This window comes from Arachis hypogaea, chromosome 19, assembly GCF_003086295.3.
Source record: "Arachis hypogaea cultivar Tifrunner chromosome 19, arahy.Tifrunner.gnm2.J5K5, whole genome shotgun sequence".
In the NCBI taxonomy this organism is placed as follows: Eukaryota; Viridiplantae; Streptophyta; class Magnoliopsida; order Fabales; family Fabaceae; genus Arachis; species Arachis hypogaea.
This window is the reverse complement of record NC_092054.1, coordinates 36,770,695-36,794,143: the sequence shown is the minus strand read 5'-3', so window position 1 is coordinate 36,794,143 and position 23,449 is coordinate 36,770,695. Positions and strand designations below refer to the sequence as shown.

At 35.2% G+C, this 23,449-nt stretch overlaps 1 non-coding gene across 1 annotated transcript; it reads left to right on the top strand.

Annotated features, from left to right (window-relative positions):
- Positions 1-6,376: 6,376 nt before the first annotated feature.
- Positions 6,377-6,484, top strand: LOC112781537 (small nucleolar RNA R71). The gene has a single exon (XR_003192310.1). It is a non-coding gene; the product is annotated as a small nucleolar RNA R71 (small nucleolar RNA).
- The last annotated feature ends 16,965 nt before the right edge of the window (positions 6,485-23,449 follow it).

Below are 23,449 nucleotides of genomic sequence, written 5' to 3'. Positions count from 1 at the left end.
GTATGAAGCAAGCTATGGTCATCTTGTAAATCTCAGTCAGGCGGATATCAAATGGTTATGGAGTTTTCGAATAATAATAATAAATAAACAGAAAATAGGATAGAGATACTTATGTAATTCATTGGTGAGAATTTCAAATAAGCGTATAGAGATGCTTTCGTTCCTCTGAACCTCTGTTTTCCTGCTGTCTTCATCCAACCAATCCTACTCCTTTCCATGGCAAGCTGTATGTTAGGCATCACCGTTGTCAATGGCTACATCCTGTCCTCTCAGTCAAAATGGTCCAATGCGCTATCACTGCATGGCTAATCATCTGTCAGTTCTCGATCACACTGGAATAGGATCCATTGATCCTTTTGCGTCTGTCACTACGCCCAGCACTCGCGAGTTTGAAGCTCGTCACAGCCATCCCTTCTCAGATCCTACTCGGAATACCACAGACAAGGTTTAGACTTTCCGGATCTCAGGAATGGCCATCCATGGGTTCTAACTTATACCACGAAGATTCTGATTAAGGAATCCAAGAGATACTCATTCAATCTAAGGTAGAACAGAAGTGGTTGTCAGGCACGTGTTCATAGGGAATGATGATGATTGTCACGATCATCCCATTCATGTTGAAGTGCGAATGGATATCTTAGAAGCGGAATAAGTTGAATTGAATAGAAAAACAGTAGTACTTTGTATTAATTCATGAGGAACAGCAGAGCTCCACACCTTAATCTATGGTGTGTAGAAACTCTACCGTTGAAAATACATAAGTAATAAGGTTCAGGCATGGCCGAATGGCCAGCCCTCACAAAAGTCTAAGATAGCATAAAAATAATCAAAGATGATCCGAAGATGTAAATACAATAGTAAAAAGTCCTATTTATACTAAACTAGCTACTAGGGTTTACAGAAGTAAGTAATTAATGCATAAATCCACTTTCGGGGCCCACTTGGTGTGTGCTTGGGCTGAGCTTGAAGTTTACACGTGCAGAGGCTTCTTTTGGAGTTGAACGCCAAGTTGTAACGTGTTTTTGGCGTTCAACTCTGGTTTGTGACGTGTTTCTGGCGTTTAACTCCAGACTACAGCGTAGAACTGGCGTTCAACGCCCTTTTGCGTCATTTAAACTCGGGCAAAGTATGGACTATTATATATTGCTGGAAAGCCCTGGATGTCTACTTTCCAACGCCATTGAGAGCGTGCCATTTGGAGTTCTGTAGCTCCGGAAAATCCACTTTGAGTGCAAGGAGGTCAGAATCCAACAGCATCAGCAGTTCTTTCTTCAACCTCTGAATCTGATTTTTGCTCAAGTCCCTCAATTTCAGCCAGAAAATACCTGAAATCACGAAAAAACACACAAAATCATAGTAAATTCCAGAAATGTGAATTTAACATAAAAACTAATAAAAACATCCCTAAAAGTAACTAGATCCTACTAAAAACATACTAAAAACAATGCCAAAAAGCATATAAATTATCCGCTCATCACAACACCAAACTTAAATTGTTGCTTGTCCCCAAGCAACTGAAAATAAAATAGGATAAAAATAAGAGAATATACTATAAATTCCAAAATATCAATGAAACATAGCTCCAATCAGATGAGCGGGACTTGTAGCTTTTTTTGCCTCTTGAATAGTTTTGGCATCTCACTTTATCCATTGAGGTTCAGAATGATTGGCATCTATAGGAACTCAGAGTTCAGATAGTATTATTGATTCTCCTAGTTCAGTATGTTGATTCTTGAACACAGCTACTTTATGAGTCTTGGTCGTGGCCCTAAGCACTTTGTTTTTCAGTATTACCACCGGATACATAAATGCCACAGACACATAACTGGGTGAACCTTTTCAGATTGTGACTTAACTTTGCTAAAGTCCCCAATTAGAGGTGTCCAGGGTTCTTAAGCACACTCTTTTTTTGCTTTGGACCTTGACTTTAATCGCTCAGTCTCAAGTTTTCACTTGACACCTTCACGCTACAAGCACATGGTTAGGGACAGCTTGGTTTAGCCGCTTAGGCCAGGATTTTGTTCCTTTAGGCCCTCCTATCCACTGATGCTCAAAGCCTTGAGATCTTTTTTATTTACCCTTGCCTTTTGGTTTTAAGGGTTATTGGCTTTTTGCTCTTGCCTTTTGGTTTTAAGAGCTTTTGGCTTTTTCTGCTTGCTTTTTCTTTTTTTTTTTTTCTTTTTTTTCGCTATTTTTTTTTCTTTTTTTTTTCTGCAAGATTTTGTATTCACTGCTTTTTCTTGCTTCAAGAATCATTTTTATGATTTTTCAGATTATCAAATAACATTTCTCCTGTTCATCATTCTTTCAAGAGCCAACATATTTAACATTCTTAAACAACAACTTCAAAAGACATATGCACTGTTCAAGCATTCATTCAGAAAACAAAAAGTATTGTCACCACATCAATATAATTAAACTAATTTCAAGGATAAATTCGAAACTCGTGTACTTCTTGTTCTTTTAAATTAAAAATATTTTTCATTTAAGAGAGGTGATGGATTCATATTCACTACTTTAAGGCATAGATACTTAGACACTAATGATCATGTAATAAAGACACAAACATAGATAAACATTTAACATAAGAAAATGAAAAACAAAAAATTTAAGAATAAGGAATGAGTCCACCTTAGTGATGGTGGCTATTTCTTCTTGAGGAACCAATGATGTCCTTGAGCTCTTCTATGTTTCTTCCTTGTCTTTGTTGCTCCTCCCTCATTGCTTTTTGATCTTCTCTAATTTCATGGAGGATGATGGAGTGCTCTTGATGTTCCACCCTTAGTTGTCCCATGTTAGAACTCAGTTCTCCTAGGGAGGTGTTGATTTGCTCCCAAAAGTTCTGTGGAGGAAAGTGCATCCCTTGAGGCATCTCAGGGATTTCTTAGTGATGAGCTTCTTCATGCGTCTCTTGAGATCCATGAATAGGCTCTCTTGTTTGCTCCATCATTTTCTTAATGATGGTCTTGTCCTCTTCAATGAGGATATCTCCCTCTATGTCAATCCCAGCCGAATTGCATAGGTGGCAAATGAGGTGAGGGAAGGCTAACCTTGCCATAGTGGAGGACTTGTCAGCCACCTTGTAGAGTTCTTGTGGTATAATCTCATGAACCTCCACTTCCTCCCCAATCATGATGTTATGGATCATGATGGCCCGGTCTATAGTAACTTCAAACCGGTTGCTAGTGGGAATGATTGAGCGTTGAATGAACTCCAACCATCCTCTAGCTACAGGCTTAAAGTCCAGTCTTCTCAGTTGAACCGGTTTGCCTTTTGAGTCAATCTTCCATTGAGCTCCTTCCACACATATGTCCATAAGGACTTGGTCCAACCTTTGATCAAAGTTGACTCTTCTTGTGTAGGGGCGCGCATTTTCTTCCATAATTGGTAAGTTGAACGCCAACCTCATATTTTTTGGACTAAAATCTAAGTAATTCCCCCGAACCATGGTAAGATAATTCTTTGGGTTCGGGTTCTTACTTGGTCATGGTTCCTAGTGATCCATGCATTAGTATAGAACTCTTGAACCATTAGAATTCCGACTTGTTGGATGGGGTTTGTTAGAACTTCCCAACCTCTTCTATGGATCTCATGTCGGATCTCCGGATACTCATTTTTCTTGAGTTTGAAAGGGACCTCGGGGATCACCTTCTTCTTGGCCACAACATCATAGAAGTGGTCTTGATAGGCTTTGGAGATGAATCTTTCCATCTCCCATGACTCGGAGGTGGAAGCTTTTGTCTTCCTTTCCCTTTTCTAGAAGATTCTCCGGTCTTAGGTGCCATCAATGGTAATGGAAAAATAAAAAGCTTATGCTTTTACCACACCAAACTTAGAATATTGCTCGCCCTCGAGCAAGAGAAGAAAGAATAGATGAAGAAGAAGAAATGGAGGAGAGGGAGAGAGAGTTGTGTTTCAGCCAAGAAGGGGAAAAGAGGGATGTGTTGTGTGAAAATGAAGAAGAATGGAGAGGTTTATATAGTGGAGGGAGAGGGGTTAATGTTCGGCCATATGGGGTGGGTTTGGGTGGGAAAGTGATTTTGAATTTTGAAGGTATGTGGGGTTTATGAGGTAGGTTTATGGGGAAGAGTGGATGGATGTGAGTGGTGAATGGGTAATAGGGAAGAGAGCTTGAGGTGATTGGTGAAGGGTTTTGGGGAAGGGTGTTTAATGGGAAGAGAGGATGAATGAGAAGAGGGAAGAGTATTAGTGGAGGTAGGTGGGGATCTTGTGGGGTCCACAGATGCTGAGATGATCCTGTGGGGTCCACAGATCCTGAGGTGTCAAGGAATTGCATCCCTGCACCAATTAGGCATGTTAAATGCCTTTGCATGCAATTCTGGTGTTTAAACGCCGAATTGATGCTTGTTCTGGGCGTTCAATGCCCATGTGTAGCATATTTCTGGCATTGAACGCCAGCTCCATGCTTGTTTCTGGCGTTCAGCGCCAGCTCCATGCTCTGTTCTGGCGTTGAACACCAGCCAGATGCTCCTTACTGGCGTTTAAACGCCAGTAAACCCTTCCTCCAGGGTGTGATTTTTCTTCTGCTATTTTTGATTCTGTTTTTGATTTTTCTATTTATTTTGTGACTCCACATGATCATGAACCTAATAAAACATGAAAGAACAATAAAAATAAAAATAAAATTAGATAAATAAAAATTGGGTTGCCTTCCAATAAGCGCTTCTTTAATGTCAATAGCTTGACAGTGGGCTCTCATGGAGCCACACATGTGATCAGGTCAATTTTATAGACTTCCCAACACCAAACTTAGAGTTTGGATATGGGAGTTCAACACCAAACTTAGAGTTTGACTGTAGGGGCTTTAGTTGACTCTGTACTGAGAGAAGCTTTTCATGCTTCCTCTCCATTGTTACAGAAGGAGATTCTTGAGTTTTAAACACAAGGTTGTCCTCATTCAGTTGAAGGATCAATTCTCCTCTGTCTACATCAATCACAGCTCTTGCTGTGGCTAGGCAAGGATGATGGATTCATCCTCTTCCTTCCCAGTGTCTAGGATTATGAAATCAGCAGGGATGTAAAGGCCTTCAACCTTTACTAACACGTCCTCTACCTGACCATAAGCCTATTTTCTTGAATTGTCTGCCATCTCTAATGAGATTCTAGCAGCTTGCACCTTAAAGATTCCCAGTTTCTCCATTACAGAGAGTGGCATGAGGTTTATTCCTGACCCAAGGTCACATAGAGCCTTCTCAAAGGTCATGGTGCCTATGGTACAAGGTATTAGGAACTTTCCAGGATCCTGTTTCTTCTGAGGCAATCTCAGTTGATCCAATGCATTTAGCTCATTTGTGAACAGGGGAGGTTCATCTCCCCAAGTCTCTTTACCAAATAAATTGGCATTCAGCTTCATGATTGCACCAAAGAACTTGGCAACTTGCTCTTCAGTAACATCCTCATTCTCTTCAGAAGAGGAATACTCATCAGAGCTCATGAATGGCATAAGGAGGTTCAATGGAATCTCCATGGTCTCTAGATGAGTCTTAGATTCCTTTGGTTCCTCAGAGGGGAACTCCTTATTGATCACTGGACGTCCCAGGAGGTCTTCCTCCTTGGGATTCACGTCCTCCCCTTCCTCCTTGGATTCGGCCATGATGGTTATATCAATGGCCTTGCACTCTCCTTTTGGATTTTCTTCTGTATTGCTTGGGAGAGTACTAGGAGGGATTTCAGTGATCCTTTTACTCAGCTGGCCCACTTGTGCCTCCAAATTTCTAATGGATGACCTTGTTTCATTCATGAAACTCAGAGTGGCCTTAGATAAATCAGAGACTAAATTTGCTAAGCTAGATGGATTCTGCTCATAATTCTCTGTCTGTTGCTGAGTGGATGATGGAAAAGGTTTACTATTGTTAAACCTGTTTCTTCTACCATTATTAAAGCCTTGTTGAGGCTTTTGTTGATCCTTCCATGAGAAATTTGGGTGATTTCTCCATGAGGGGTTATAGGTGTTCCCATAGGGTTCACCCATGTAATTCACCTCTGCTATTGCAAGGTTCTCAGGATCATAAGCTTCTTCCTCAGAAGATGCCTCTTGAGTACTGTTGGATGCAGCTTGCATTGCATTCAGACTCTGAGAAATCATATTGACTTGCTGAGTCAATATTTTATTCTGAGCCAATATGGCATTCAGAGTATCAATTTCAAGAACTCCCTTCTTCTGAGGCGTCCCATTACTCACAGGATTCCTCTCAGAAGTGTACATAAACTGGTTATTAGCAACCATGTCAATGAGTTCTTGAGCTTCTGCAGGCGTTTTCTTTAGATGAATGGATCCACCTGCAGAAGTATCCAATGACATCTTAGCTAATTCAGACAGACCATCATAGAATATATCCAGGATGGTCCATTCTGAAAGCATGTCAGAAGGACACTTTTTGGTCAGTTGCTTGTACCTCTCCCAAGCTTCATAGAAGGATTCTCCTTCTTTCTATCTGAAGGTTTGAACATCCACTCTAAGCTTACTAAGCTTTTGAGGAGGGAAGAACTTGGCTAAGAAAGCCGTGACCAGCTTATCCCAAGAGTTCAGGCTATCCTTAGGTTGAGAGTCCAACCATACTCTAGCTCTGTCTCTTACAGCAAACGGGAAAAGCATAAGCCTGTAGACCTCGGGATCTACTCAATTAGTCTTAACAGTATCACAGATCTGCAAAAATTCAGTTAAGAACTGAAAAGGATCTTCAGATGGAAGTCCATGAAACTTGCAGTTCTGCTACATCAGAGAAACTAATTGAGGTTTCAGCTCAAAGTTGTTTGCTCCAATGGCAGGGATGGAGATGCTTCTTCTATGTAAATTGGACTTAGGTGCAGTAAAGTCACCAAGCATCCTCCTTGTATTATTATTATTTTCGGCTGCCATCTCCTCTTCCTGTTCAAAAATTCCTGTAAGGTTGTCTCTGGATTGTTGTATTTTAACTTCTCTTAGTTTTCTTTTCAGAGTCCTTTTAGGTTCAGGATCTGCTTCAACAAGAATGTTCTTGTCCTTGCTCCTGCTCATATGACAAAGAAGGGAATAACAAAGAAAATATGGAATCCTCTATGTCACAGTATAGAGATTTCTTTGTGTGAGTAGAAGAAGAAAAGAATGTAATGTAAGGAAAGAGAAGGGAGGAGAATCCAAACACAAGGGTGAGGAGAGCAGAGATATGAGATGAAGAGAAGTGTTAGTAAGTAATTAAATAAATAGAAGAAGATGAGAGAGAGAAAAGAATTTTCGAAAATAATTTTTGAAAAGGAGTTGATGATTTTCGAAAAAAAAAAGGGAAAAAAATTTAAAATTTAAATTTAAAACAATTAATTAATTAAAAAGAATTTTTGAAAAAGAGGGAGGTATTTTCGAAAATTAGAGAGCGGTAGTTAGTTAGGTAGTTTTGAAAGAGATAAGAAACAAAAAAAAAGTTAATTAGTTAGTTGAAACAAATTTTGAAAATCAATTTTTAAAAGATAAGAAGATAAGAAGTTAGAAAAGATATTTGAAAAATATATGATATGAAAAGGTAGGATTAAAAAGATATGATTTTGAAAAAGATAAGATAAAAATATATTTTTGAAAAGATATGATTGAAATTAGTTTTGAAAAAGATTTGATTTTTAAAATCACAATTAATGACTTGATTCGCAAGAAATCACAAGATATGATTCTAGAACTTAAAGTTTGAATCTTTCTTAACAAGTAACAAACTTGAAATTTTTGAATCAAAACATTAATTGTTGATGATATTTTCGAAAATATGATGTAAAATTAAGAAAAAAAAAATTTTTTAAAAAATATTTTTAAAATTTTTGAAAATAAATAAGAAAAATGAAAAAGATATGATTTTTGAAAAAGATTTTGAAAAAGATAAGATTTTTAAATTAAAAATTTGATTTGACTCATAAGAAACAACTAAATTTTAAAAAATTTTGAAAAAGTCAACTCAAATTTTCGAAAATTTATGAGTGAAAAAGGGAAAGATATTTTTTTTATTTTTGAATTTTTTAATGAAGAAAGAGAAAAACATGAAAAAGACTCAATGCATGAGAATTTTAGATCAAACAATGAATGCATGCAAGAACACTATGAATGTCAAGATGAACACCAAGAACACTTTGAAGATCAAGATGAACACCAAAAACATATTTTTGAAAAATTTTTTATGAAAGAAAAACATGCAAGACACCAAACTTAGAAATCTTTAATGCTTAGACACTATGAATGCAAAGATGCACATGAAAAACAACAAAAGACACAAAATAAGAAAACATCAAGATCAAACAAAAAGACTTACCAAGAACAACTTGAAGATCATGAAGAACACTATGAATGCATGAATTTTCGAAAAATGCATAAAATTTTTAGAAAAAATGCAATTGACACCAAACTTAAAAATTGACTCAAGACTCAAACAAGAAACACAAAATATTTTTGGTTTTTATGATTTTATGATGATTTTTTTTTTGGATTTTTGTATTTTTTTTTCGAAAAACATATAGGAAAAAGAAAATAAGAAATTCAAAAATTTTTAATAAGAATTCCAGGAATCTTTCAATGTTAGCCTAAAGCTCCAATTCAAGGGTTAGACATGGCTTAATAGCCAGCCAGCTTTAGGATATAAATCAGTCATGCAATAACAAATTTGATTAGCAACAACTAGCTTGCTCTTGTAATGATGACTTGGAAGCCTCAGTCCAAATGAATTTAGACATGGCTCTACAGCCAGCCAGGCTTCAACATGCTTCATGAAATACTAGAATTCATTCTTAAAAATTTAGAATAATTTTCAAAAACAGATGAAATTTTTTTGAAAGATTTTTGAAAAATTTTTGAAAAAAAAACAAAAAGAAAATTACCTAATCTGAGCAACAAGATGAACCGTCAGTTGTCCAAACTCGAACAATCCTCGGCAACGGCGCCAAAAACTTGGTGCATAAAATTGTGATCCCCGATAATGGCTCCAAAAACTTGGTGCTCTAATCTTAATTCATAATTTGTCACAACTTCGATACAACTAACCAGCAAGTGCACTGGGTCGTCCAAGTAATAAAACCTTACGTGAGTAAGGGTCGATCCCACAGAGATTGTTGGTATGAAGCAAGCTATGGTCATCTTGTAAATCTCAGTCAGGCGGATATCAAATGGTTATGGAGTTTTTGAATAATAATAATAAATAAACAGAAAATAGGATAGAGATACTTATGTAATTCTAAGATAGCATAAAACTAATCAAAGATGATCCGAAGATGTAAATACAATAGTAAAAAGTCCTATTTATACTAAACTAGCTACTAGGGTTTACAAAAGTAAGTAATTGATGCATAAATCTACTTCCGGGGCCCACTTGGTGTGTACTTGGGCTGAGCTTGAAGTTTACACGTGCAGAGGCTTCTTTTGGAGTTGAACGTCAAGTTGTAACGTGTTTTTGGCGTTCAACTCTGGTTTGTGACGTGTTTCTGGCGTTTAACTCCAGACTGCAGCGTAGAACTGGCGTTCAACGCCCTTTTCATCGTCTAAACTCGGACAAAGTATGGACTATTATATATTGCTGGAAAGCCCTGGATGTCTACTTTCCAACGCCGTTAAGAGCGCGCCATTTGAAGTTCTTTCATCGAATAGTTTACTTCTATTTAATTTATTTTAATTTTAGTTATAAACTCACTCATTCTTAATTTAATTATATTTTTATTTAACAATAAGAATAAACTCACTTATTTTTTTCATAAATATATAATATCTATTAATATTATTTTTTAATAAATACTTGTAGTATATAACAGTATAATAGATATAAACTAATTAATAAATTATTAAAATTTGAAAGTAATAGTTATTTTAATATAAAAATAAAATAAAAATATTTATGATAGAATAAAATTAATAAAATACTTATTGTTCATGTTCCAATTATTTTAGAATAGCTAGATATTCATAAAATATTAGTGAAAATATGTATTTTAAATTTTAATTTTAAATTTTTTACTAGTTTTTTATTTTATATTTATATTGGACCGAGTCAATCGGTTCAACCAATGATCCATCAATTGAACTAATGACCCAATAACCCAGTAATCTGACGGGTTCGATTATTGGTTCGGTTCTGACAACTAAATAAGATAAATTAAATAAAGAACTAACCTTAAAGTAATATTAAAATTTTTAATAATGAAAATTATAGTAATGAACATTAAATCACATAATGATAGTTATTAAAAAAAGAATTTACCTATGAAGAATTTTTTTTCAATTGACTCTTTTAGCACACTATATATAGACACAGTAGCTCAAAAAAAATTACTCATCTAAAAGTCTCTGGTACGACTTATGAGATGGATTGGAGACTTGTGAATCGAAACAGTTGTTAGATTGTTTGACTGAAGCGATTGGGTCGGTACTTAGCAAGAACACTCTGACGCTCAAGTCATAATAGATTTATGAAGTATATGTGTGTGGAATGAGGAATGTAACTGGCCTCTGGCTCCCCTTTATATAATTCGATGCAGTTATCTTATCTTATCCATCTTATCTATAAATATAAAAGGATGTTAGAAACCTGTCGATGTTGGCCGAGGCGCCAGGCACTGGCTGCTCTCCATCGAACTGACGCTTTCACCTGGTCAACCTAGTGAAAGTCGACGATGTTAAAGTAAACAAGGGGACGATTGACATCCATGTCCCTCACTCTGCCTCCTCGACAAACCACGGGGGTACAGATCCTGCAGAGTAGGGTCATCGTACGACATCTAGACAAACTGAAACAACAGTTATAGAATAAATAAATATTTGATATCCCAAAAAGTAAATAATATTCCAAACCACAAAATTCAGTAACTACATATTTTTATTTAATTTATATAGACAACAAAGTCTATATACATGACTAAATTAAAAAACTGGTCGTTCCAATCGTAGTGCTAACTTCGTCCCAACGTAACTGGTCTATCGCTAGACGCCATCGTAGAACCCTCGCCACATGCTAGTCTCTGCCCTGCAGCGTCAATCCTATCAACCTAACACCAATTACAAGAAAAATACGAGTTCATGTTGCGGAATGTCATAACAAGTTACAAATTCAAAATATAAGCAAGACATAAACAATTGTTACCTCGCAACCATAGGATACATGAAAATCCCTCAGTCAGGTGGACACCACTAAGAAAATCTCTGATATATCCAGGACACATCAACAGCAGAGTGCAGCCGGCGATGTCTATAGTGCCTCATTGTGCTGCAGAGCACAGTGAATGGTATGTCCAGGCAAGCACCACCGAGCCCCAAGACAACGCACAGCACCACCCAAAGTTCTGAAGCAGTGGCAGCCAATGCAAATGGACCAAGTTGTTCGACTTGTCCGTCATCAGGTAGCCTCTGATCAGTAACAAGATGTAACACCTTGCATACTGTAGGAGTGTATTCGGGTCGTCCGTCGGTGGCATATGACAAACACGGTCCCGCAGCCATATAAGCTTCAACGAGAAGGACTCCTTCCTCTACACCCCCTGCTGTGGAACCATCGGAGGCATGGCACCGAGCAGTCGCTCCACCAACTCTCACATCTTCATGCTGTACCACCTTTGGAAGTCATGGAAGCACCCCCAACTGGCTCCCCGTGTGCGCATAGCCCAAGGTGGTACGCCACGTCCTGCAGGGTAATAGTGGCCTTACCCCACAGCAAATGGAACGTGTGGATCTCCGAACACTATCGCTCCACGAATGCCGTAATTAGGGAATTGTCGAATACGAAATCCTTGAAAGGCACCGTATCGCCAAATTCAGCGTCCCTCAGATACGGGACGACTGCGTCAGGTAAAGGAAGCATGTGACTCACTTCCCGGGGCAAGAGTAGGCGAGGCCTCTGACAAACAAAAATATTTTACAATTATTAAAAATTAAAAATTTGTATAGGTCCATCAACATATCAAACTGTCTTGACTATTCTATAAATTTTCTTAACAGAATTTTACATGTATGTACTAACTAAATTTATTCCGACACGACATTTTTTGTAAATATGTACTTTCTTAACTAATCCACATTTCTTCATTGCGTTACGTGAAATTAAAACATTCAATAAAGTAATTAATAATCTAAATATCAAACTTTAACTTAACATAATAATCTAATTATCAAACTTGGATAGTTACTAACTAAATTAATAAATTAAGAAACGTGTGACCAATAAACTAGACTCAACGATTAGAAAACATCTACCCCAGCATTTAAACTCTAAATTAATAATTATGTTGCTAACAACTTAATTACCAAAAACTGATAACCACATTTCTAGAAGTACTAATTTCTATCAGTAACCTATTCCTAATGATACAAATTCTATTTTAGTTCTTAGCAAGTACCCTAACCATGGCTAAACATATATGGAATTACACAAAACTTAAGATAATAGAACTAACCGCAAAGTCGGTTGCCATGGCGTAGTGCCATGTTACATTCAGTCAGTGACGGACCTAAAAAATTTTAGGAGTGGGGCAAAAATATATATATACTAAAATAAATTTTGTTAAACATTATTAATTATATGAAGATATAAAAATTAAGAAGAGTTAGTGAACACTTTTATTCTTAAAATACTATTCATTATATATAATTTATAAAAAAATATTTTTTATTTCTAAAACCTGAACTTAAAATATTTTAATTAAATTATAGATAACTTATTATCCTAACTAATTTTTTTATACATATGTAATAATAAAAGACTGAATCAATTGGTACATTAGCGCCTAATGATACACTAGTATTTATAATTTGAAACTAAAATTATATATAAATACTAGAAAAATTAAATCTGTATATGAAAAGTATGTTTATATAAAATAATAGAAACATAATTTACAATTTTTTTCTTTCTTTCTTTTTAAAATAATTAAATTTGTTATATATTTTTTAATTTAATTTTGATATAATGTTAGATGCATGAAAGATTTTATGCATCTGTTTAATTATGTATTGTAATTAAAATATTTTTTTATTACTATTTCTAAAAATAAAAAATATATTCTAAATTAGTAAATTAATGAATTCATTTTAAAATATATACTACATAGGTCTATATAATAGAATAAAAGATAAAAAAAGTAATAAGGATGAATAAATTGAGAATAAAATAAAATATATAAAGTTATGAAGAAAATAAAATATTAGATTAATATCTAAATTATAATATTTTAAATTAAAATTTGTAATTGAAAATATCAAAAAGAGAAACAATGAAATTGAAAGATACATAGAGTCAAGGAGAGCTATATAAAAAATGGAGAATTTAAAATTTACCTTTTGATAAAGAAAAAATAACCATTAGACAAGGAATAGAAAAAAATATTGAAAATATAAAAAATAAGAAGAGGATTTAAGGGAATAAAGAAGTGACAGCACAAAAACTAAATTTGATTAGATTAAATAATAATCAAAATGATAGAGAAATAAAAAAGTGAATTTGAGACTTTAGCTAATTGGATTTAGTTTATTTGTAGTGAAATCATTTAAAATTTGAAGTAAGGACACATTATATATAATCAGATTTAAAAAAAATAAAATAAAAACACAGTGGGGGCAAGTGTTCCCTCGTTGTTATTGGGTCCATCCTTCCATTCAGCCTGTTGATGTCCAAATCACGTACATCTGTGTACGCCATCTTCTTATTACTTGATAATATGGTCAGAAAAGAAATAAAAGAGGAAAAAGTGGTCGAAAAGTTCGAACTGAAGTCCAGAACATCTATATATAATCGTCCTCCAACCTTGTCTCGTTTATACTGTAAACAAGATATACACGTATTACGCGTACATACCTTAGTGTAAACGAGATACGTGCAAATTTATCTCGTTTATACTGTAAACGAAATAAGGTTGGAGGACGAATTCTGATAATAATTTTTATAATTATTTATTTTAATAATTATAACATTTATTTAATTTATTTAAATAAAAATTCCATAAAATATATACACTAAAAAAATCATGAACAAAGAGAGTCGACGAAATACGTATAAAACGTATTGCCGACAGAGTCGACCAAATCATGAACCAGCTAGAGAGTTGGGGCCACAAAAGAAGAGTATGATATGAATCAAGATTAAGACTCAAGGGTTTTATTCGGCCCCACTACAAGATTTGGGGATCACACTTATCATACTTGGGGACGTACACTTTTCCAGAGATATGGCTTTGGAATGAACAAGAACAAATTTAGCGGTATGTGATATGTGTGGAGAATCAAGCCATTGCTCTTTTATTTTGACAGAGAATGCATCATATTAATCAGGATTTCTGTAGTTGATCAAGAGAGGGGAATTTTTAACATGTCCTAGTTTCATAAGGATATTCAATCAATAGTTCAAGATTTATATTTCACTTAATTGAAGCTGATGACTTTTACATTGGTTTTACCGTAAATATAAGAAAAAGGTTTTGTTAGTAAGTATAAAAGTCGGTTTTTTACTTAAATAAATTTTATAGAACCCAAATTTACTGGATTTTCCTTAAATGAGATCTGCAACGTGATATTTTTGTAAAATTTATTTAAGTAAAAAATCCTATAAAAGTAGGATATTTTTGTAGTAAATCCGAAAATTTGAAATTTTTAATAATATTAAATATAAATTATTCTATCGATTTTTATAATTTTATTAAATTTATAATTAAATTTTTATATTTTTATATTTATTAATTAAATTTTTATATCTTTTAAATTTTGTAATTAGGTTTTTATTAACAGTAAACTTTTATAAAAAAAATTACAAATATAATTTTACTGTTTAACTATTAAGACATTAATATAAACATATCATACTCACATATTTATTAGAGGTGACAATGGGTAGGGTAGAGTAGAGTAGAGTTTGTACTCAACCCTAACTCTACTCACGGATTGAGATTTTTATATAAACTTAATCCTACTCTACTTGCGGGTTGAGAATATCTCAACTCTAATCCAACCCGTTCTTAATCCGCGGGTACTCGACCCTGTCCATAGATTGCAAAAAAGATGCAACATTATTATATAACTTGATGATAATTTAAAATAGAACTGACTTTTATGTAAAAAAAAGTATTAAAGTATCAATTAATGATCTTTTGCATTTAGTGAGAAATCTTTGTTTAAACATCCACTTGAAATATATTTTTATATAAGTATATCACATATACATATATAGGATGCGGATTGGTCGAGTAAGGTTAAGACTCAACCCGCACCCTATCTGACCCACATGAGAACCTTACCCATTGCAGATCGGGTTGGCAACCCTACCCAATCGGGTGGAGTCGGGTTGAATACCCGTGGGTAGGGTGCATGTTGCCACCCCTAATATTCACCAATCTCTGTATCGATCTCTTCAAATACTTCAATTGCTTCTCTCCCATATCCATTAGCTATCAAATCTAATATCATTGCATTCCCTAAAACCACACTTTTGTCGCAAGTTTTCTTGAACCTCTCATAAGTCTTATCTAAACTACCACACTTAAAATACATAGAGGGTTAACCACAAAAAAATACTTTTGAATTATTCAAATGTTGACAATAATGATTCTCATTTTTATTATCGATAAAAATAATTTTTAATAATTTAAAAATATGTACAAAATATCTATCCGTCAAGAGAGATGTACTCCGTTAACAAAAATGTCTAATGTGGCACCACTCCTTCAAACCTTCCAAATCTTACACTATAGCCCCCAAGCTCACCCCACCTGAATCGTTACTTGCATCCTTAACCTTGCCACCATCACATGGTCGCCCTCTTCTCATACTTGTTGTAACACCATGAACCCTCTCACCTTACTCTGAAACCCAACTTACAATTTCCACCTATCTTGCCGCTATCATATTTCTACTATCAGTCCATACTCATCGTCATCCCTTTGAAAACTCGCCCCACTCTCACAGTCCATCACCACTAACAATAACAACAATAATACCAATAACAACTCACTCTAATATCAACAACAGATTTAACGGTAGGAACAAAGTGAAAGGTGGATGGTGAAGAAGTCAATGACAACGACGAAAATAATGGAGGAGGCAGAGGTTGTTGTCGCAACGAATGAAGGAGGAAGGAGAATTAAGGTGGAGCCAACTCCCATCCTTCACGCTTGCCTTAAAGATCTGGCCGTGATTGCTTTCCAGTTTCGGTTGTGGCGCTCGCCTTCCAGTTTTGACCATCGCATTCATCTTCCAATTCCGATCGTGCTTGAGTTGTAATTCTAGATGTAGTTTCTGGTTATTGTACTATAGCTTCTAGTGTTGGAAAGAGAAGAAGACAAAGCTACAACAGTGGCTATGGCACTGAGAAAGAAGAATAGCACAGAAATTTAGGGGTTTAGGGTTAACAATTTTAGGGATGGGATTACCCTTTGATGAAGAGGAAGAAATTGGGGGGGGGGAGAGAGAGAGAGAGAGAGAGAAAAAGAGGGAGAGAGAAAGAAAGAGACCCTCTATTTGCCACATCAGACATTTCCTATAATGGAATACGTCTCTCTTGACGGATGGATATTTCGTGCACGTTTTTAAATTATTAAAGATTATTTTTGTCGATAATAATAGTGTGGTCATTATTGTCAGCATTTGAATAATTTAGAGGTGATTTTAGTGGTTAACCCATAATATATATGAGAAAAATATACAAATTGACAACAACACCGTACAACGATGGTGCTGCCTCCATCTGCTCAGCAGAAACGGACACCACGATGCCGGAATCATCTCACAGAAGCCAGCCAGCTGATGCCTCTCCACCACCTCCCATCATACGGATGACCATTTGGCCTGATGGCGGAATGACGACGTATGTACTACTTTAAGTCTTTTCTATGCTGAAAGTGTTTGATGATTCGTGATTAGTGATTCTTGATTATTGATGCTAGTTTTAGTGGATTTAAGGTTGTAGGTTTGAACTGCTGAAAGTGTTTGATATATCATAATTTTTTATTCTTGATTATTGATTCTAGTTTAGTGAATTTAGTGGATTTATGGATGTTGTTTCTTCATTATTGATTGTTGTTCATTGATTGTTGACAATTGGTGTTGTTTAAGTAAATTGTTGATAGATAGAGTTTGTGGCACATTCTAGTTATAGATGAAACTCTGTCAAAATTTCCAAAAAAAATCTCTATATATTATGGTTATATGCTTTTGAAGTTTTCATTTATATTGCCATATTGGTTTGTATGTGAATTGTTGATAGGCTTGTGCCAAACAATAATGTATGTACTCTGGAGATGACCAACATCATAAAGCTGATATAGACCATCCATGGCCGAGCTACAAGAATATCCCTGTTGAGACCAAAAAGTGATGGTTGTGGGTGGTAAAAACATAATATAGTCAAACCTTATTAGCTAGTTTATATATTTTATTTTTTTAATACAATATATTTTGATTAACTAATTTTAAAGTTTCTTTGTGCATGTGAACTTTATATGGGACAAGGAGCACGATGCCCTCATTAGGAAGATATACGACCATCGAATAGGTAAGTGGCTGCAACAGATACTGGAGGATGTACGTAAGAGGCGCGACCATCTCACTTCCTATCTCTACCCGAAAATTAAGAAGGCTCTATACGTTCGTTGGGAGATCGATGAGGGGTTTAGGCATCGGTGTCTCACAAATAGAGTTAACAGGCATCGGCTAGGTCGTCCAAGTTTACTAGCGGCTCAGTGACCTTCATGAAGACTAAGGCATTGCTGGTATGTAGCTTCTCTAATTTTGTTATTAACTAAGTTATATTCTTTCACATATCATTGGTAGGCATCCTAACATATTGTTTCAATGCAATATGTATAGTCGAAGTCGTTGGATCACGGTGCGACATTGGCGGAGACCTTTTAGTACACCCACACTTTGAAGGAAAACAAAGCAAGATTTGTTAATCAGCGTTCTATGGATCATTATGTGAGTAAATATCTTGTGATATAAAATTTTTAATTAACTGTGCAGTTGTCATCCTAATCATAATAACATGTGTTACACAGAAGTCCTACCCGTAGAGACTGAAGACCGCAACTCAGTAATCTTAGCAAAGTGGGGAGGACGGTAGTGGCTCTGCTGCTTCAGTCGTCGATCCCGATGCGGTTTGGCATGAGCCCCCATATCTGTGTCGCATAAGAACTATGTATAAGGGTTAGGGTCATTATTTGCCAAAAGCCTTCGCACTTCCATGTTGATGCCATCATCCGCCTCTGCCACTAGTCAAGCTGTCGATCCCGAAGAAGGCATCGATTTAAAGCTGCAGGTGCAGGAGCTCACCCGGAGCCTTCACAAACAGGCTTAGGAGCTAAACGAGACTCGGGAGAGATATCAGAAGATATTTACAGGTGTGACGGACACGAATGAGCTTAGGCTAGAGTGGAGGAAGCAGCTGGAGCGGTTTCAACGGATGGAGCAGCAGAAGGCGGTGTACTAGGCTCAGATGCGCGCTAGTGATAACAGCGCTGCTAGTGGCAGCGGTGCTACTGGTAGCAGCAGTGCTGCTAGTGGGATATAGACATCACTGCTTCGCTGCTGCCTCAGTAGGACCACAGAAATGACGATGATGGTGACTACCAGGATCTTTAGTGATTATGGCTTTGTTTTTTTACTGTTTCATTACATTTGATTTATTTGACATTTAATTTATTTGAACATTTGATATTTAATGTTATATAATTAGTTTCTATTATTTATAATTTGACCACTAATTGTGTGAAAAATAAATTTAAATAAAAAATTAAAACTAAAACGGAAAAATTTTAAAAAAATTGTGTCACAAATTTTTTTTAAAAAAAAAATTGACATTACCGTCAGATTTATTGAGGGTGTAATCCGACAGTAATAGCGCAGGAAACAGGATATTGTGGCGCCAACGGTACCGTCGGAAAAAATTGCCAATAACGATTTTTTGGGCAGGTAATCTGTCACAGAATCCAACGGTAATTACCTTTGGATGAAAAAATTTGACGATAACCCATTACTGGCAACGTTTATACCATCGAATTTTATTCATTTTTCTGACGGTACTCAGCATTTTTCTTGTAATATTCTAAGTCAAGGTCTTGGGTGGTTGTGGTTTGTTTCCTGTCGGGTGGTGGATGAATATGGATGTGGAGGGAATAAGGTGGAGAAGGAAAATGACAGCATCTATGAAAAAAGAGAGGAGGTTGGGCTGAGAAAAATAGGGGTTATAGAGCATCAAATTGCAAAATGAAAATGAGTAAAGGGTAAAGTTGTAAAAGCATAAAGATAATATAATTAATTAACTAAGTATTTTTTAAAAATTAATTTTAACTAGAATATACTTTAGTATATTCTATTAAATTAAACGTTTTTGGAATGGTAAGGACGTTATTACAAAATTAAAAGTGGTATAAAGATTTAATTAAAAGTAAAAAATAAAATGTAGGGACTTAATTACAAATTTAGTGAAATATAGGGATTAACATAGTAATTTAACCTTAAATATAAAAAAAATATAAAAATATTTCCAATTTGGCAATCATAATTTTTAATAAAAAAATGCTATTTATACACCAATTTCAGTCACTGTATACAAATACGGTAAAACACAAGTGCACGGATATGTTGATGCAGCAATTGCCTAAGAATACATGATGAGCCGAAACAGAACCACAACTCACCCAACCCAGTTCTTCCATCACACCACTTCTCCTTGCTCCTCAATTTCTTCTCTTATCCGCGCAGCGTTTCACCCTCCTTTTAGAGATGTTGAGTCTCTTCATTCTCCTTATCGCCATTTACTTTGTTTTGCACGCTGGAACCACTGCTCCTCACTCCTCAATTTCTTCTCTTCTCTGCGCAGTGCTTTACTCTCCTCTTCTCAGAGTCATTGAGCTTCTTCATTATCCCCATCATCATTGAGTCTTTTTATCCTCCTCATCGTCGTTGAGTCTCTTCATTCTCTTCATCGCCGTTAACTCTGCTCAGCGCGCTAGAGTCATGATGCATGAGCAGCTTTAGTTGTTTTCTTTATTATTTCTTTGAATAAAGTTAGTGATTTCCTTATTTTAATTGATATTTTTGTACTTTAATAAATATTTCTTGAAGTTGCTTTGAGGATTGATATGTTTAGGAAGTTGTTGAAAGATCTTAGGCAAAAACAAAAGAGGAGATGGATAACTAAAGAAGCCCCTGGGAGAACTAAGGAAGGTGGCATACAAAAGAAAGCAACCTCCCAGGGAACCAAGAAAGGAAGTAACCTCCCAGGGAAGTGCAACCCCTTCAAAAGAGAATCAGCAAATGTTGTCACTCGTGACCTCTTCATACTCCAGCGAGCATAACTTAAGTTATAGAGGTCAAAATGAAGTAGTTCCAGCAGCGTTATAAAGTTAGCATCCAAAGCTTCAAAACTATATTCATATGTCTATAACAAACATTCAGTTTGGGCCGCAAACGACCCTCACCTTTGAGCTCGTAAAAATAGCACGAAAAAGTGGCACTTGCCTCACTTGCCACACGCCACCTCTTCCTCCTCCAAGATCCACCTTCGAAGATGTGCCATGCCCCACACGCCACTCCCTTCCATCAAGAAGCGTGTCACTTCCCTCACGCCTACTCACACGCACAACTTTACTTCAGGGGATACCCAAAGTGGGTGCATCAAGGGCATGCCACTTGCCTCACTTTCCACATGCCTACGACAAGCCACCAAGTGGGCGTGGCACTTGCCTCACGCCAAGATACACGCCCATGCTTCCAACCTTGGGCCAACTTTCATTGACCTCCAAAACTCCTTGGCAAGCCATGCAAATCATCCAAATGCCACATCACTTCACTCAAGCACAAGATTAAGTTACAAGCCCATGATTCCAATGAAGTAACACCAAGCTTTGAATCTTAATCACGAGAAGAAGATCAATTTTAGTTTAAGATTAATTAGGAAACATTTTGTTTGATTAGATTTGATTCTATTTTGATTTAGTTTGAATTTGAATTTTAGGGTTTTGTTTAGTTTTTAAAAGAAGTGCGAAGAGTTTTCTCGGAGGACATCACCGTTTTACACGACACTTCACAATCCAAGTTTTTATTTTTGCTACACCATGAGCAACTAATTAATCTCCTCTGTTAAGGTTAGGAGCTCTGTTTATCTCTTTTATGAATTATTAATCCAAGTATTTTATTCTATTTGAGGTTTATGCTTTGATATATTTTATGATTGAATTTTTGTTCTTTATCACTAAAAATTAGATTTGTTGGAAAATATTCTAACTCTGTTTTGGATTCTAATATTGTTGTGAAAAATTAATATTAGAATTAGCTTGAAAACTCTTTCTCATGACTTTTTTATTTAATTAGGAATAGTGTTTCAAAGAGTGTGCGATACTTCATAATTTTTAATTGCTCTAGATTGAATAAGTGACATATAATTCGGATTAGAAAATTTTTGAAAATTGTGCTTTTTTATAAGTTTCAATTATCCAGGATTAGCTTGGATAAGTGACATATAATTCAACATAAGAACAACTTTTGAATCTTATTTGAAATTAAATCAAATTTGTGCTTAACCTCTTTTCTTAATTGATTGACCAAGGAATTGCCGATTAGTTAATTAAAAAGAAATTGGGTTGTCAAGGAATTGAATTTTAATTACATGTAATTTTATCGTGAATTGGTCTCTGTAGCATCAAATAAATGAACACAATGATTATTTTCCTAAAGAGTGAAAATATAAGAATAAAAGAAACAAAAAATAAAATAGAATTAACAACTATAATCAAACACAAGACCTAAAACAAAGCTAAAACTCATGCTATAATCAAACTTCAACTACGCTATAATCAAACCAATTTCAGCAACTAAGATTCAATCAAATACTCAAGCTACAAAAAATTTCAGCAACCAAAATCCAATCGAATTCACACCAAACAATGCACATTTTTTAGAAAAAAAAAAGTGAGTAAAAATCAAGAGCAAAAATAAAAATGAAACAATTATAATCAAACACAAGACATAAATCAAAGCTAAATCTAATGTTATAACCAAACCCTAATGATGCTATCTGTTTTATCAAATTAAATAAAAAATTTCAAAGTGTTGGCTCATGAAATTTGTGGACCCATTTCAAAAAGTAAAAACACCTAAATCAAATAGAAATGCCAAAAAAGAATAAGATATAAACATGCAAAATTTGAACAAGGAGAAGGATTAAAAGCTCACATTGATGTAGAAATGTAAAAAAAAAAAAAGAAATGATAAATGTAGTAAAATCAGACCTAAAATCAACACAAGAAGCAAATCAAACACGAAATGGCAAAAATAAAGCATGTGACTGAATAGAAGCAAAAATCGAAAATGCAGAGACCTAAAATTAAGCATGTAACCTAAAATGCAGAAATCAAAAATGTAGAAATAAAAAACATAAGGAGTAGAAGCTCAACTTGATGTAGAGACAAAAATGCAGAATCAAACAAGAAAAAAAGAAAAAAAAGTAGCAAAAATCAATCAAACAAGTGTGATTTTGGCAAAAATTACACCTAAGATGGAGAGGAAGAAAGGGATTGGTGAGAATAGATTGGAGCACATGTTATGAGTGAGAGTGGGGTTTGTTTTTGAATTTTTAAATTTTTGTATTTGTGTATGTATTTGTATACAGTGACTAAAATTGATGTGTATGTACCATGGTTGATTCTTAATATATAACAGTAAAATCCATAAAAAAAAAAAACAAAATAAACATATAGAAGTGAATGATTAAAGAGTAGAAAATAATCGAGTAAAAATGATTAAACAAATATATATAATTTAAAAATAAAATGTTAAATTTTGAACAAATTTTTCATTAATAAAAATAATAATTACAAAATTAAAAAGAATCCTACCTCCAACTCCCTCATTCTCCGTAACTGTACCCCCACCTCAACCCGTTCTTACCTCTTCCTTTTCTTCCTCTTCTTTTGGCTTTTATTCATTGCCACCTCTTCCTACTAAGTTATGCATCTTCTTCTTTTCCACTTCGCCTTTTCTTTCATTGTTACCCTCATCACTTCTGTCTCTTTCACGATCGCTTCTTTTTCTGTCTCTATGCGTAGCATCCTCTTCTTCATTAGTAACCAACTTTTCTACTATTATGCTTCTTTAATGTGTCCTCTTCTTCTCCATCTTTGTTGCCTCTTTTTCTTTTTAGTCTTAGATGTCTGTTTTCTTATTGTCTCCCAATATTATTCTTCTATACCTTGAACTCCATAATAGATTTATATTTCTATCCTTTCTAATTTTTTAAAAATAAATTGCAAATTACGGATGGTAGTGATGATGGGAGATATTGTTGATGATGATAAAGATGTTGATGATGATGGGGTGAGGGTGGTAGTGGTGAGGAGTAGTGGGTAGGCATGCTGGTGGGCGGCTGGGTCTAATAGGGTGTATGGTGGTGTTAGGGTTAGTAGGGTTGGGGGTTAGAAATCTAAGTTTAGGATCAGGGTTATATTGAAGAGCATCATC